Genomic DNA, 13,741 nt, shown 5'->3' with positions numbered 1-13,741 from the left:
TACAAGCCATTCATATACTTATACAAGTTAATTATGTCCCCCCTTAGTCGTCTCTTTTCTAGGCTAAATAAATGTAATTCTATAAATTTTTCCTCATAACTAAAATTATCTGTTCCCTTTATTAGTTTAGTTGCTCTTCTTTGTATTTTTTCCAACTTCAGGGCATCTTTTCTATGAACTGAATCCCCAAACTGAGCTGCATATTCAAGATGAGGCCTCACTAATGCTTTGTAAAGTGGTAATATTATATCCCTGTCCCACGAGTCCAATCCTCTTTTAATACACAACAATATCCTGCTGGCCTTCGAAGCAGCTGATTGACATTGCATGCTGTTATTTAATCTTTGATCTACAAGTACACCCAGATCCTTCTTAACAAGTGACTTTCCCAGTTTAACTCCCCCTAGGACATATGTTGCATGCAGGTTATTAGTACCCAGACGTATAACTTTACATTTATCCACATTGAACCTGATTTGCCAAGTGGACGCCCAAACACTCAGTGTGTCCAAATCTGCTTGTATTTTTTGAACATCTTCCATAGACTGAACAATACTACATAGCTTAGTGTCATAGAAACAGTGCTGATAATCCCATCATCTATATCATTAATAAATAAGTTGAATAATAGTGGTCCCAGCACTGAAATTTGGGGTACACCACTTATAACCGGGGACCATTCAGAAGAGGAATCATTGACCACAACTTTCTGGATATGGTCCTTGAGACAATTTTCAATCCAATTACAAACTATACTTTCTAAACTGATAGACCTTAATTTACCCATTAGATCTCTATGAGGGACAGTGTCAAATGCCTGTGCAAAGTCCAAAAATACTATATCCACAGCGGCCCTTCTGTCCAGGCTTATACTTAGCTCTTTATAAAAACAAATCAAGTTGGTTTGACAACTTTTGTCCTTAGTAAAACCGTGCTGGCTGTCACTTGTAATACCATTTTTTTTTGTCACATACTAATGTACAGTATTGTGAAAAAGTTTTAGGCAGTTGTGGAAAATAGAAAGTAGAAGAGTTTTTTTTATCAATTAGCAAAATGCAAAGTGAATGAACAGAAGAGAAATCTAAGTCAAATCAATATTTGGTTTGACCACCCATTGCCTTCAAAACAGCATACATTTTCTAGGTACACTTGCACACAGTTTTTGAAGGAACTCGGCAGGGTGGCATCCTTCTGTCTCTTCAAGTAATCCCAGACAGACTCGATGATGTTGAAATCAGGCCTCTGTAGGGGCCATATCGTCACTTCCAGGACTCCTTGTTTTTCTGTACGCTGAAGATAGTTCTTGAAGACATTGGCTGTATGTTTGGGGTCATTATCCTACTGCAGAATTTATTTGGAACCAACCAGACACCTCCATGATGGTATTGCATGCATGATGGATAAGTATCTGACTGTTTTTCATTGAGCATTGAGGACACAATTAATCCTGATAAAATCTCCAACTCCAGTTGTTGAAATGCAGCCTCAAACTTGCAAAGAACCTCCAACATGCTTCACTGGTGCCTGCAGACACTCATTATTGTACTGCTTTCCAGCCCTTCGGTGAGCAAACTGCCTTCTGCTACAGCCAATTATTTAAAATTTTTACTCATCAGTCCAGAGCATATGCTGCAATTTTTATATATTTTCGTGTATAGTTGAGTCGGTTGGCCTTGTTTACACATAAAAGGTATGGCTTTTTGATTGCAATTTTTTTCATGAAAACCACTTCTGTTCAGACTTCTCCAAACAGTTAATGGGAGTACCTTGGTCCCACTTGTTTCTGCCAGTCGAACTCATGTCACTGCTGGACATCTTCTGATCTCGAAGGGACGTAAGCATGATATGTCTTTGATCTGCTGCACTGTTTCCTTGAATGACCACTGCGTCTACGGTCCTCAACAGTGCCTGTTTAATTGAGCTTCTTCAAAAGAGTTGAAGAACACATCTTGAAACCCCAGTCTGCTTTGAAATCTTTGCCTGGGAGAGACCTATCTGATGCAGTATAAATACCTTGTGTGTTGTTGCTGAGTCTTGCCATGGTGGACCTGTGACATGAAACTGTCTTCCACAGCCTCACATTTGTAGCAGAGTTTGGCTGTACCTCACCTAGTATTAAGGGTCCTACACAGCTGTTTCTGTTACAGTTAATTACTGAGTTTCAACCTACATATAAAAATGATGATCATTATCAACTGTTTGGTATAATTGGTTAATCATACACCTGACTATAGTCTTACAAAACCATGACATTGTGCAAGTGTACCAAGAAGAATTGATGCTGTTTTTAAGGGAAAGGGTATGTCACTCAAAATATTCATTTGAAAAAGATTTCTCTTCTGTTCATTTACTTTTTATTTTGCTAATTGCTAAAAAAAAATATAACACTTCTATTTTTGAAAGCATTTGTACTTTACAAATGTTCTGCTAGACACTTTTCCACAACTGCCTAAAACTTTGCACAGTACTGTATATAGTCCCTTAAGAGTTCGCCAAACTTTTTTTTTCCCCACGATAGATGTTAAGCTTACTGGTTTATAATTACCCTGGAAAGACTGAGAAACTTTTTTGAAAATAAGCACTACATTTTCCCTGTGCCAGTCTCTTGGCATTATACTAATCACTAGAGAATCTCCGAATATTATGAACAGGTAAACAGAAACAACTGAACAAAGTTCTTTAAGAAATCTTGGGTGTAACCTATCTGGCCTTGTTCACATTTATTTTATTGAACTGAGCTTTGACCATACCTACATTTAGCCAATTAGGTATAATAATTGAAGTATTAACAACACTTGTACTTACTTCCTACGTACAACAGCTTTTTTTTCTTCTGATGTATATACAGAGTTAAAGAACCCATTTAGTAGTTTTGCCTTCTCTTGATCCCTCGTGACCAACTCCCCATTTCCGATACAATTTTATAATAAAAAAATGTGAAGAATAGGTGCTGCAAGTAAAACTAAGAATTGTCTGTTACTTGATACAATATGAACGTACACTGAACGCTCTGTAAAAATAAACAATGGTGAGAAATATGTACCAGTCTTCTTTAACACATACCAAACATTCTAAATAACAATAAAAAATCACTACGACTAGATGTTCCTACTGTAACTTACTAGAAATAATTTTACTGAATTCCCTATAAATGATTGTTATGCATTCCATCAGAAGACACCCTCAGAATAGGTGAAGGACTAATACAATTTGTTGTAGAAGGCAACGCATTAAGTGTTATTGAATATTCCTTACACTTGTTTCTGGAAAAAGGAATGTCGTTTTTTATGCTCATTGTTTTGGACTGCATGACTATCAAAAAATATGAACCTACAAAGAAAACTTACCATATCTGTCAATTTCAGGTCATTGAAGAGAGTACCTGACGTGACACTGGAATGCAGAAGGCCATTTGAGGTTGACTAAGGATTACTGTGGTCCACATCTACAATAGAATTATACTCCCACTTAAAGCCTGCTTCTGTCTATGAGGTCCTCTGAGTGGTAAGAGAAATTCAGTAGCCATTATTGCTGTTTATTTTAGTTTTTTTATATATGGCAAATAATTGTAAAAGAAAAGTTTACAGTCAACTAAAATGTTTACAAAGTAAAGTATATGTGTTTTATATATCCGAGTCCAACATTTGCATGGAGTCAGCCAGTCCTCCCCGTGCCTGCATGTTTTCTTTTTTAATCGACTCACTATTCCCTATCTCAAACATACCCTAGGTTAAATTTTAAAGTAAGCAAAATAACTTGTCAAGTTTTTTTGGAGTGTGGTAGGCAATAAGAGCAGAGACATAACAGATGGGAATCATGTCTTAAAAGACAAGCTTAAATAATTTTTTTGATTGCTAGTCATCAACAAGATTATTGTATCATGAACAGACAATCAGCAAAAAATTTCCCATGTACAAATATTTTGTTCTGATTTGGCACCCACAATTTTCCATGGAGAAGCCTGTCTGTATACATCTAGGCATTTATGTTTTTAAAGGAAAAAGGATCACCCTTTAAACCCCAAAATGTCCAAACACTGCCAGTAGAGAACGCTCTACAAACATTGCTTTTGGATAATGTTTGCTTAACAAGACCCACCAAGCCTCAAAAAGACTGTGGGTTATAAGTCATTAGTTATATAGACTGTATTATGCTTGCCTATATTATACTTGCAGAAATCCTGTATTATTCTTGAAAAATAATTTAGGCGATAAAACAGTCAGAAAATTTTCATTTTGGATAATGTTCTCTTGACAAGACCCACTAAACATCAAAAAGACTGTGATTATAGATCGTAAGTAATATAGATCAATATTTTAAAAAATACAAACTTTCATTTGAACCCTTTAAGGTTTCCTTCACCCGCACCTTCTACGTGGCGTTTTTTCCCCCCAAAAAAATACATCTGAAAAACTTTTGTTTCTTGGGAAAATGGTACAAGCGTTTTTTAAGGTGTTTTTTGGTGGCGTTTTTTCAAAAAAGTGTGTTTTACTAACTGCATTTTTTTAGGTGACAATTTTCATATTCCAAATCATGTGATTCAAAGATCACATAATGAAAAGATTCCTCTTTGCAACACATGATCTTTTCTTTAAAAAAACAACACTAAAAACACCATAAAAAAAACTTAACACACTTGAGTTTTCTTGGCAAAAAAAAGTCTATGGGAGAAAATGCCTCTAAATTCTGGAAAAAATGCCAAAGCGAGGATTTTTTGCAATTATGAAAAAACACCACTGTGCCAAAAAAAAACACCACCTAAAGAAAAGCAATGTTTGTAGTGCGTTCTATATATTCTCATTGACTTGTTCTGTATTTTCTCATTGACTTTCAGCTAACATTCGGCCGCAGCATTTGGTGCAAAAAAGTACCGCAAAAACTACAGAAAAACACAACAAAACGTGTGGCGTTTTCCCCAAAAACACTGCATTCACCGCTATCCTAATAGATGTTTTTAAAAAAATAAATAAAATTAATCAAATAGGACGTATGGCACATTTCTAATGTGAGATAACACCAGCAAATTTCTGCTAGACATGAGAATTAATTATTGCATATAGTAGTTATTGTCATTTCGATTCTAAGGGTATTCACATACACAAGCTTTTCATGGGGATTTCATGTTGCGGCGTTCAAAGAGGGAGGACTGCACATTGATTGCGTCACAGAATATAACTGTGACGCGATCAAAGCCCACAACTCATATGGCCAGACAGCCCAGGGTCCAGTGAAGGACCCCAGGGCTGTCTGAACATATTTCCTGTTGTTAGGGCATACTGAGGTATGCCCTAACAACTGCCTGTGTACAATCAGTAACAGGCTAATGTACTGGCATATAGATCTATGCCAGTACATTACAGTTACAAAATCAAAATCAAAATGATAAATCCCTTTATGGGATTAAAAAAAAAAAAAGTTAAATGAATGTAATTTTTTTTTATGATAAATATATAAATAAATAAAAAGTAAAAAAAATACAGAGAAACACACATTTTTTATAACAAATAAACTTTTTAAAATATAAGTCCCAAAACATGAAATAATATAGACATATTTGGTATCGCCATGACCGCAACAACCTGTACAACAAATGTATTCCATTATTTATGATGATTGGTGTATGGTGTAAAAAAAAAAAATATTAAAACTGCAGTGGAACTGCTTTTTTTCTGCATTTTCGCCAAAATGAAAATTTATAGAAAATAAACGATAATGTATTTGTACCAAAAAATGGTACCTACATAAAGTACAACTCTTCCCGCAAAAAACAAAGCCTCATACAACTATGTCGTACAAAAAAATCAAAGCGTTATGAGCGTCGGGATGCAAAGAGGGGAAATGTAAAAAATTGCTCTGTCCTCAAGGCCAAAATTGGCCGTGTCCTTAAGGGGTTAATGCAATACACATAATCTATTCCAAGACCATTGTGTTTCAAAACTCAGTTAAGGGTTATCTCTAGGTAATGTTCAAATATCATGCCCGATTTGGAAGAAGTCAGTAAAGAAGAGTTACACTTGAAAGTAAAACATACGAAATCTGGCGCAGCTAACTTTAACAAAGTATTTTGGTTCTTTCGCGAATACGTGTTTCACACGATGGTCGCCATGTTTAATGCTTTGCATTAAGTCACTAAAGGCACAAAAGTATGCAGGGCTGTGCAGGGGTGCAGGGCTAGAGGTTAAAGGACTACCTCCTGCCGTCTGGTTAGAGCAGCATCTGAGGTGAGATGCTCATCTGGCCTCAAGGATAGTGCGACCATGTACATTCCCCTACATGGATGCCTAGGAAATATTTAGTCCAGTGAGTTCAACACCTGCACCTACGTATTGAATTTTGCTCTATAGATCTGATATTGTCCCATGAAGTGCCCTCTTTTTTCTTCTTTGGAATGAGTAAAACTATCAATATACTTGTTCAATTTGTACACTGAACATATGATGAGAGAAACAGGACTAGAGGAAGATGAGAGGATTTAAGATTGTGGTGCATTAAACATTAACAACCTTTAATAGAATGATAAAATTATACTCACTGATGTAGAAGGCATGAAATGAAATAATGAATTGCGCTAAAGAATAATAGCTTATGCTTACTTGGATCACCTACGAACAACAAAGGATATAGCAGTCAAGATATTAGAGACATAATACAAATTGGTACTTGGAAAACCAACGAAAAGCTCAGAAAAAAAATTATTAAACATAAGGACGCTTCTGTCAAAACAAAGATCAGAATTGTCTAGATAATATTATTTTATGGTTCTTTATGGATGTTATAGCTGGCAACCAGAACAAGGTGGAATTGTGCCATGGATTAATGAAAGTGCTGGAAACATTCTGGCCCACCTTGACATTATAGCTTTATGTGGTTGCTATAGATTCATCACCTGAAAATTCATGGTACAAATCTCAAGGGTAATCTATTGGGGATCTGGTGACTGGGAAAGCATTGGAGTACAATGAACTCATTGTCAAGTTCAATGAACCAGCATGATGTGATATGGTCTTTGACATTGTAAGTTGACTTGCTGAATGAATCCATTAAAGAAGGGTAACTGTGGCCATAAAGAGATGCACATGGTTAGCAGCAACACAACCACTGACACATAGCCGGATGGTTTAATGCCAAATTTTACCTTACCGTCTTTGTTGTACAGCAGAAATCAATGTATTCACATATTGTAGGTATATGCATCAATCCACAAAAATTACACAAGTTTATGGCCTTTAACTTTACCTCAAGGCTGCAGAACTGTCTGTGTCTGAAATTCCATAAACATGCTACAGAAATCACCCCCTTTCTGCAAAAAATCTGCCAAATCTCCAAATCTGTGAACATGCCCTTAAAGGGGTTGTCCACTACCAGACGCTTGAATAGGAGCAGAGCTGCTGTACTGCAGTTCGGCCACTATTCCGTGGCCGCAGCCTACTGCTTCCGGCATGTACGTCCGGTAGCCAGAGCGGCTTAACAGTGCGGGGTCTGGGTGTCGGACCCCCACAGATCATGTACTGATGACCTATCCAGTGGATCCGGTAGGGGACAACGCATTTAAAGTAGCTACAAATGCAGAGTATTGACTTTGGAAACATCAGTGGTCTTCAAAAACCATCATCAGTATTTTTTAGTGTGGTCAAAGTAAAATCACTATTGGGTCAAGTTTTTAGCACATTAATCAAGTACGGATGTAGCCATCTTTACCTTGACTCTGGTAACTTGCTGCAGCCTGATATCACACAACAAAAGCCATTGAAAAGTCATTGAAAAAGTAAAGATAAAGGATCTTGTCACTGTGTATTTAATGTGTTAAAAGTCAAGATAAAGACGGCTTCATCTGTAGCTGTCCAGTATTAGCTAAAAGTTTCTAACTATACTGTAGTACTATACTTGCCAGACTTTACCCCAGACATTATCACCTGGGTATCAAATTTCAAGACATTATAGGTTACAAAGTTAATTATATTTTAGCTTAGTCACAGGGGTATAATCCCCCAAAAAAGTGCCAGGGCTCTAGGGTCTGAGGTTATTGTAGGCGGGGATAACTGTGGGTCAGAGGCATCTACAGAGGCAGAGCTATCTGGTTATCGTTATATTTGTGGTTGAGCTCATTAAAATAAAGTACGTGGTTATGTAAATACGGACTATGGTAAGGTTTTGCATACCAGTTCTATACAGGCGCTCTGCAGTATAGTTACATCCTGGAACTCACAGGTGATGTCTGAATGTAGATATTCTCATTTATATTCTTCTCTATCCGGCCCAGGCGGCTATGACGAATTCTCCTGGAGGCTGCCGTTTACTGACAAGACGTGTTTGCGCGTATTTGATCCATTTGCTTTTGCAGCTATAACTCAGCCTCTTTAGTAATATAAAAAATTTTAAACCCCAGACCAGACCCCTAGATTAATTCAGACCCCAGTCTTTAAGTAATCTTCCTTTATATATAGACATGCTTAAGTACACGTAATAAGATACAAGAATACAGTTTTAGAGCATGAAAATTATTACGATTATAGTACTCTGCAGCCTGTGGCTCTCCAGATGCTGTCAAACTAAGGACATGCTGGGAGTGATAGACCCAGAACATCTGGAGTGATATAATTTCTTCCAGCATGTCCTGGCCAGTAGTAGTTTGATAGCATCTAGAGAGCCATGAGCTGCAGCGTGCCCCGTCACCAACCAGTGCAAACAGGAGCAGCATCTCTAACATGCCCATAAATTATTATTCCTGAGACTTTATTATTATTCACCCTTACATCTCACTAGATAATACATCGTCCAGCATGTTGTATGACTACTAAAGCCTAAGAATGCACAATATTGTATCTTTCGGCACCAGTTCTCCATTAAAGAATCATTTAGCTCAGTGCTCCAATACAGTAACATTCAGCCACGATGCTCCAATACAGTAGCCTTTAGTCACAGTGTCCCCAAAACACTAGCATCCAGCCACAATGACCCCAATATAGTAAAATTCTACCCGCAGTGGCCCAATACAGTATCATTCAGCCATAGTGCACGGTCAGAACGGTCAGAACAGCTGCTTGTCAAAGAGAAATCTCCTTACTCACTACCGCCTCTACCATTGGCTGCGAGTAAGGAGCTTTTACATTGGCTCTCCTGTCCAGGCTCCATGTAGTTGTAGTGCTGTGGCGTTTCTGTCTCCTTCTGTTTGGCATTCAGTCTCATGCATAGAAATAAGCATAATTATGAAATTGCTTGTACAGTCAGTAATGATGCCTGCAAAAGCATGATGGTGACCTGGTGTGCCCTAGCGCAACTGCACACCTGCTTAGTCTTATTTGTTCGAAGTATCTAATGTTGAGGACAGCAGGAGTTCCCAACTTGTCATAGATCCTTTAAATTTGTATTTTTTTTGGGTTGGTTACCTTAAATAATTAATAAATATTTTAAGCTGTCAATATTGCTATGGTTTTGCTGAATTTTTTGTGAATATTTGCAAACAAACCAGAAAAAAATTGCAAAATAATGTTTTCAATTATCCTCAAAATGCTGTTATATTATGGCTCTTTTTAGTATGAATACATAATATGGCGCCCATAACTGAAATTCTGTAGAATGTCTGTGATTTTACACAATGGTTTTTTTTCACATGGATTCTGTGAGACCCCCCCCCCCCCCCCACAAAAAAATAAATAAATAAACAAGTAAAATGGTGGCATGCTACATTGCATTCCACCGTACTGAGGAATTCTCTCAAGGAGGCACCATGCAGTAAGCCTACAGGTTTGTAATATAACATCAAGGACTCTCTGTGTGTCAATGCACAGGGTCTGTGGCAATGCCATGTACATGGACCTATAGGCCAAGCTTTTGTTTATATGTTATGAAATATGTCAATCCAAGTACATCTTTCGTTTCAGCTTGTTTGCTTTCTTTTAGGAGAAGAAGCAGCATATAACTAGCACAATGAACTTATAGGCATTCCCTTAGTATGTTGATATCTTCTGTTTTCAGTTATTAAACAAATTGCCTTTCATGCACCGAAATCAATGCCAACCTAACGTTGACAAACCCAGAAATGTTACGTCTTCATATGTATACTACTGTTTACACGTTATTTCTATTTTAAACCATTTTCCTTAGATACAAAGAAAATTCATAAAAATCTTTTAAAATAATGTTAAATTCATAGAATTTTTGGCTCAGAATGTGTGTTACCTTAAAAAAAAAAAAAAAGAAACATAAATTTAATGTTAACGAATAATCAATTACAAAATTACGATGGCTTGCTATTTATTATCATTTGTTCAGTTAGCCATTAAAAGGAAACAGCTTCTGAGGACTTTCAATTTTTATCTTTTCTACATACTGGCTAACATGGTACAACAATATATATAATTTTTAACAATTACATTCCATACCTGTTAAACAGTCAGCCCTGTATCGGGCGGGAGGCATAGAAAACGGAAACATCATGACAATGCATACTTTACAGGGAAGATATAAGAGCAGGGCAGACAGTAGGGCTTAGTCAGGGGCATAGCTAGGTGGCGGGCGTGGCATGTGCCCCAGGCACAACTAGGAGGGAAGGGTGAGGGAGGCGCCGCAGCACTGCTGCTGACCAGGTGACGCTGGTACAATTGCCACCAGTGGCAGAACTACCGCTGTAGCAGCGATAGCAGCTGCTACGTTGCCTGCATCATGAGGGCATCAGTGCCACCCTGCCCATAATATGTCAGGTCGGGCGGCACAGGCCCCCTCATTCATGGTGGCGTCGCCTGCATCCGACATCCGGGGCACGGGCGACTGCCACATTCAATCGTATCTCCGTACTTTGGCTCCAGGTACAATTGAATACAAGGACAGAGCTAGCACCCTACTCTGCCATTCACTAAAGCGCTGGGACAGGATCCCTGCACAGGCCAGCACAATAACGTCAATGGATCAAGCTGGCGTACACAATGATCCCGTCTCATAAGCTGCTGAGGAGGCTGTGGAGCTGCTTCATTCATCGCGGCAGCAAGGCTAGGTGAGTACAAGTTCTTTTTTTTGTTTGGGTGCTGTGTATTGTTATATACAAGGGGGGCTGTGTGTCGCTAACTTTATGGAGAGGCTGTGTGTCGTGATCTACAAGGGGGGCTGTGCGACACTGTCTACAGGGGATCTCTGTGACTTTATAGTGGCTGTGTGCCACTATATACAAGGGTCGTGTGGCCCTATCTAAATGGGGGGTGTGTGGCACCATCTACAAGAGGGTGTGTGTGGCACTATCTACAAGAGGAGGCTGATCATTATGTCACCATATAGTCTCAGCACCCTTGGTTATACAAGCTGTTTTAGTCAGGTACACTGACCTCTTTCATTTATTTTCTTTTAATTTATTGTTATGTTTATTACCTCATAACTATATTGCTTGTAAAATGTACAAATGATTTTATGCTCGATTTACATTAAAAAAAAGTCGAGAAAAAAAATCACTCCTTGTTTATTGGTAGAGAAAGCAAACATGGTGAGGGGGAAGGAGATGTCGGTAAAGAGGTTGGGAGGCACCAAACGGAATCTTTGCCCTGGGTGCAGGAGAACCTAGCTACGCCTCTGACTTAGTTTATTGTGGAAGCCAATAAAAGAAGTTTCCTGTCCGCCGTTTAATTAAGTTAGATGTTGATAGTTGGAGTGGGGATATTGTACAGTCATGGTAGACAATTTGAAATAAGAGGGAACACAGCACATTTACAGAGGTATGAGAAGCAGGGATTAGAGATGAGCGAATCGATTCTACATAAATAGAGTTTGGTCCGAATTTCCCAAAAGTTTCCTGTGAAATCTGGAACGTTTGAGGTTTGATAATTGATGCATTTCTTGCCTAACTCCACTGTCCTCAGTATGAAAGAAAAATACAAGTTTTCAAATAATTTTTTCCTGTGCAAATTTTCAAACCTCTGACCTCAGTGGGCAAAAAAAACAAATGGAGAGTATATGTCCTTCCAAAAAATGTAAAGCTTGCTCTAAGTTTTTTGTTTTCTTTCACATTGTAGTCAGTTGTGTGCGAATTGGACTGCCAATGAAAAAAAATATGTTTTCCAATCTGCTCTACACATAGATTCAAAGGACACTATTGTGCAGGCAACAAAGAATTGTACAAAAAAATAAAAATACAAAAATTGGCAAATAACAAGAGGCACTAAAGACGCAGATACATCAAGAGGCAGCACACCATTCTGGTTTTCTAATCTTAGCACACCCAGTAAACATTGAAGGTATCAAAATACCTACAAAATATAAAGTCTAACTCCATCATAGATGCTCCCATTTTCAAATCTAACAATACCCCGAGCCTTATGCACGTTACCACTCTTTATTCCAGTTATACACATAACATCCCCTAGTTCAAGCACGCTCTCTCCTAATTTAGCCCTGGACTGGGAGTCATCTTTCATTAATGCTTCTGATTTCATGGACGGAGCCTTCTTGCCTCCTCCTAGCCCCCAATTTGAATTATTATCTGTGACCACAACATAAAGATTTGAGACTGGAAGTGATGTAATTTGATTGACAGACGTTGACAACAGGGCATCACTTGGAGCTGAAGATGACATCATACAGGAAAATGACTGCAGTCATGTTATATGTTGTATCTGTTACATAATTTACATGTTGTTTTATCACTGAACTCCATTGGATTATATTACAGCTACAGTACAGCTACACTTTTCAGAGCCTAGCCTGTTTACTATAATGAGTTTCATCCATTAGATAAAATATAGGTATAGAAAATAAATATATAAGTATTTAAGTATATAAATTAGACTCAATTTTCTACTTGATTTCATAACCTTAACGTTTATATTTATTAACTTGGGATAAAATATAGGTATAGAAAATAAATATATAAGTATTTAAGTATATAAAATTAGACTCAATTTTCTACTTGATTTCATAACCTTGACGTTTATATTTATTAACTTGGTCCAAAACTGTAAAGCATATAACTGCATGTCAAATCAGTAGATATAAAAGAAGCACTGAAAAATCCAAATCTCACATTTATGAGCCATAATTTAGCATTCCAGAGAGAGAAAAATATATAGGAATCAAACTTCTCAGAACCATGACAAAAAGATTGCCTTTTACATGGGTTTAAAAGAGGTTTTTCTCAAACAATTTAAAAATGGTCATATCTTTGTTAAACAGAAATTAGAGTAATTACCAAATTATATTTGTTTTACTTACAGAAATATTAACATTTTTCCATTTTGTTGTAACGGCCATTTCTAATTAAAAGATGACAACTGTTATGGCTGCATTTCCTAAAGTAACTTTAAAAAAAAAATGGAATAGAAAATTGCCATTACATTTTTCACGCCAAAACAAACATAATTATCATGCTATGATTTCCTGCACTGATTTACTAATATATGGCTGTCTTTAGATTTGGGGTGGAAATTCTCCAATTCAGTTCTCTTGACTTATCTAAGATCGGGTGCAGAGAGGCGCAGGGTGCACACTGGGTGGTACCGTTTTCAAGGAGAAATTATTTAGAGGGATACTTCAAGCAAGTAACACCAGCCAATGACTGTGCAAATTCCACATCGTTTTTTGCATGTTTACATTTCTAATATAGCATAAAATAAATACATTAAATCTAAAAATGTATGTTAAAAACATTATATAGGCAATGATGCAGTATTCAATAAAGTCAGTGTGGGTTTAATATTTTTTTATGCCATTTTTTCTGTGGAATTAAATGAAAAATCCAGAGAAAAAACTGATACACTGTGTT

At 37.3% G+C, this 13,741-nt stretch overlaps 1 protein-coding gene across 5 annotated transcripts in view; it reads left to right on the top strand.

Annotated features, from left to right (window-relative positions):
• Nucleotides 1-13,741, top strand: part of TENM1 (teneurin transmembrane protein 1) — a 570,240-nt gene that overhangs the window by 74,354 nt on the left and 482,145 nt on the right. For all 5 annotated transcript variants that reach the window (XM_075835787.1, XM_075835786.1, XM_075835785.1 and 2 more), the window contains exon 2: nt 3,366-3,504. The gene's annotated coding sequence lies outside the window, so the exon portion shown is untranslated. The remainder of the gene's footprint in view (nt 1-3,365; nt 3,505-13,741) is intronic.

The sequence above is a fragment of the Rhinoderma darwinii genome, chromosome 8, assembly GCF_050947455.1.
Source record: "Rhinoderma darwinii isolate aRhiDar2 chromosome 8, aRhiDar2.hap1, whole genome shotgun sequence".
Lineage (NCBI taxonomy): Eukaryota > Metazoa > Chordata > Amphibia > Anura > Rhinodermatidae > Rhinoderma > Rhinoderma darwinii.
Note: the sequence above shows the minus strand (reverse complement) of the source record. Positions and strands in the feature narration are given on the sequence as shown.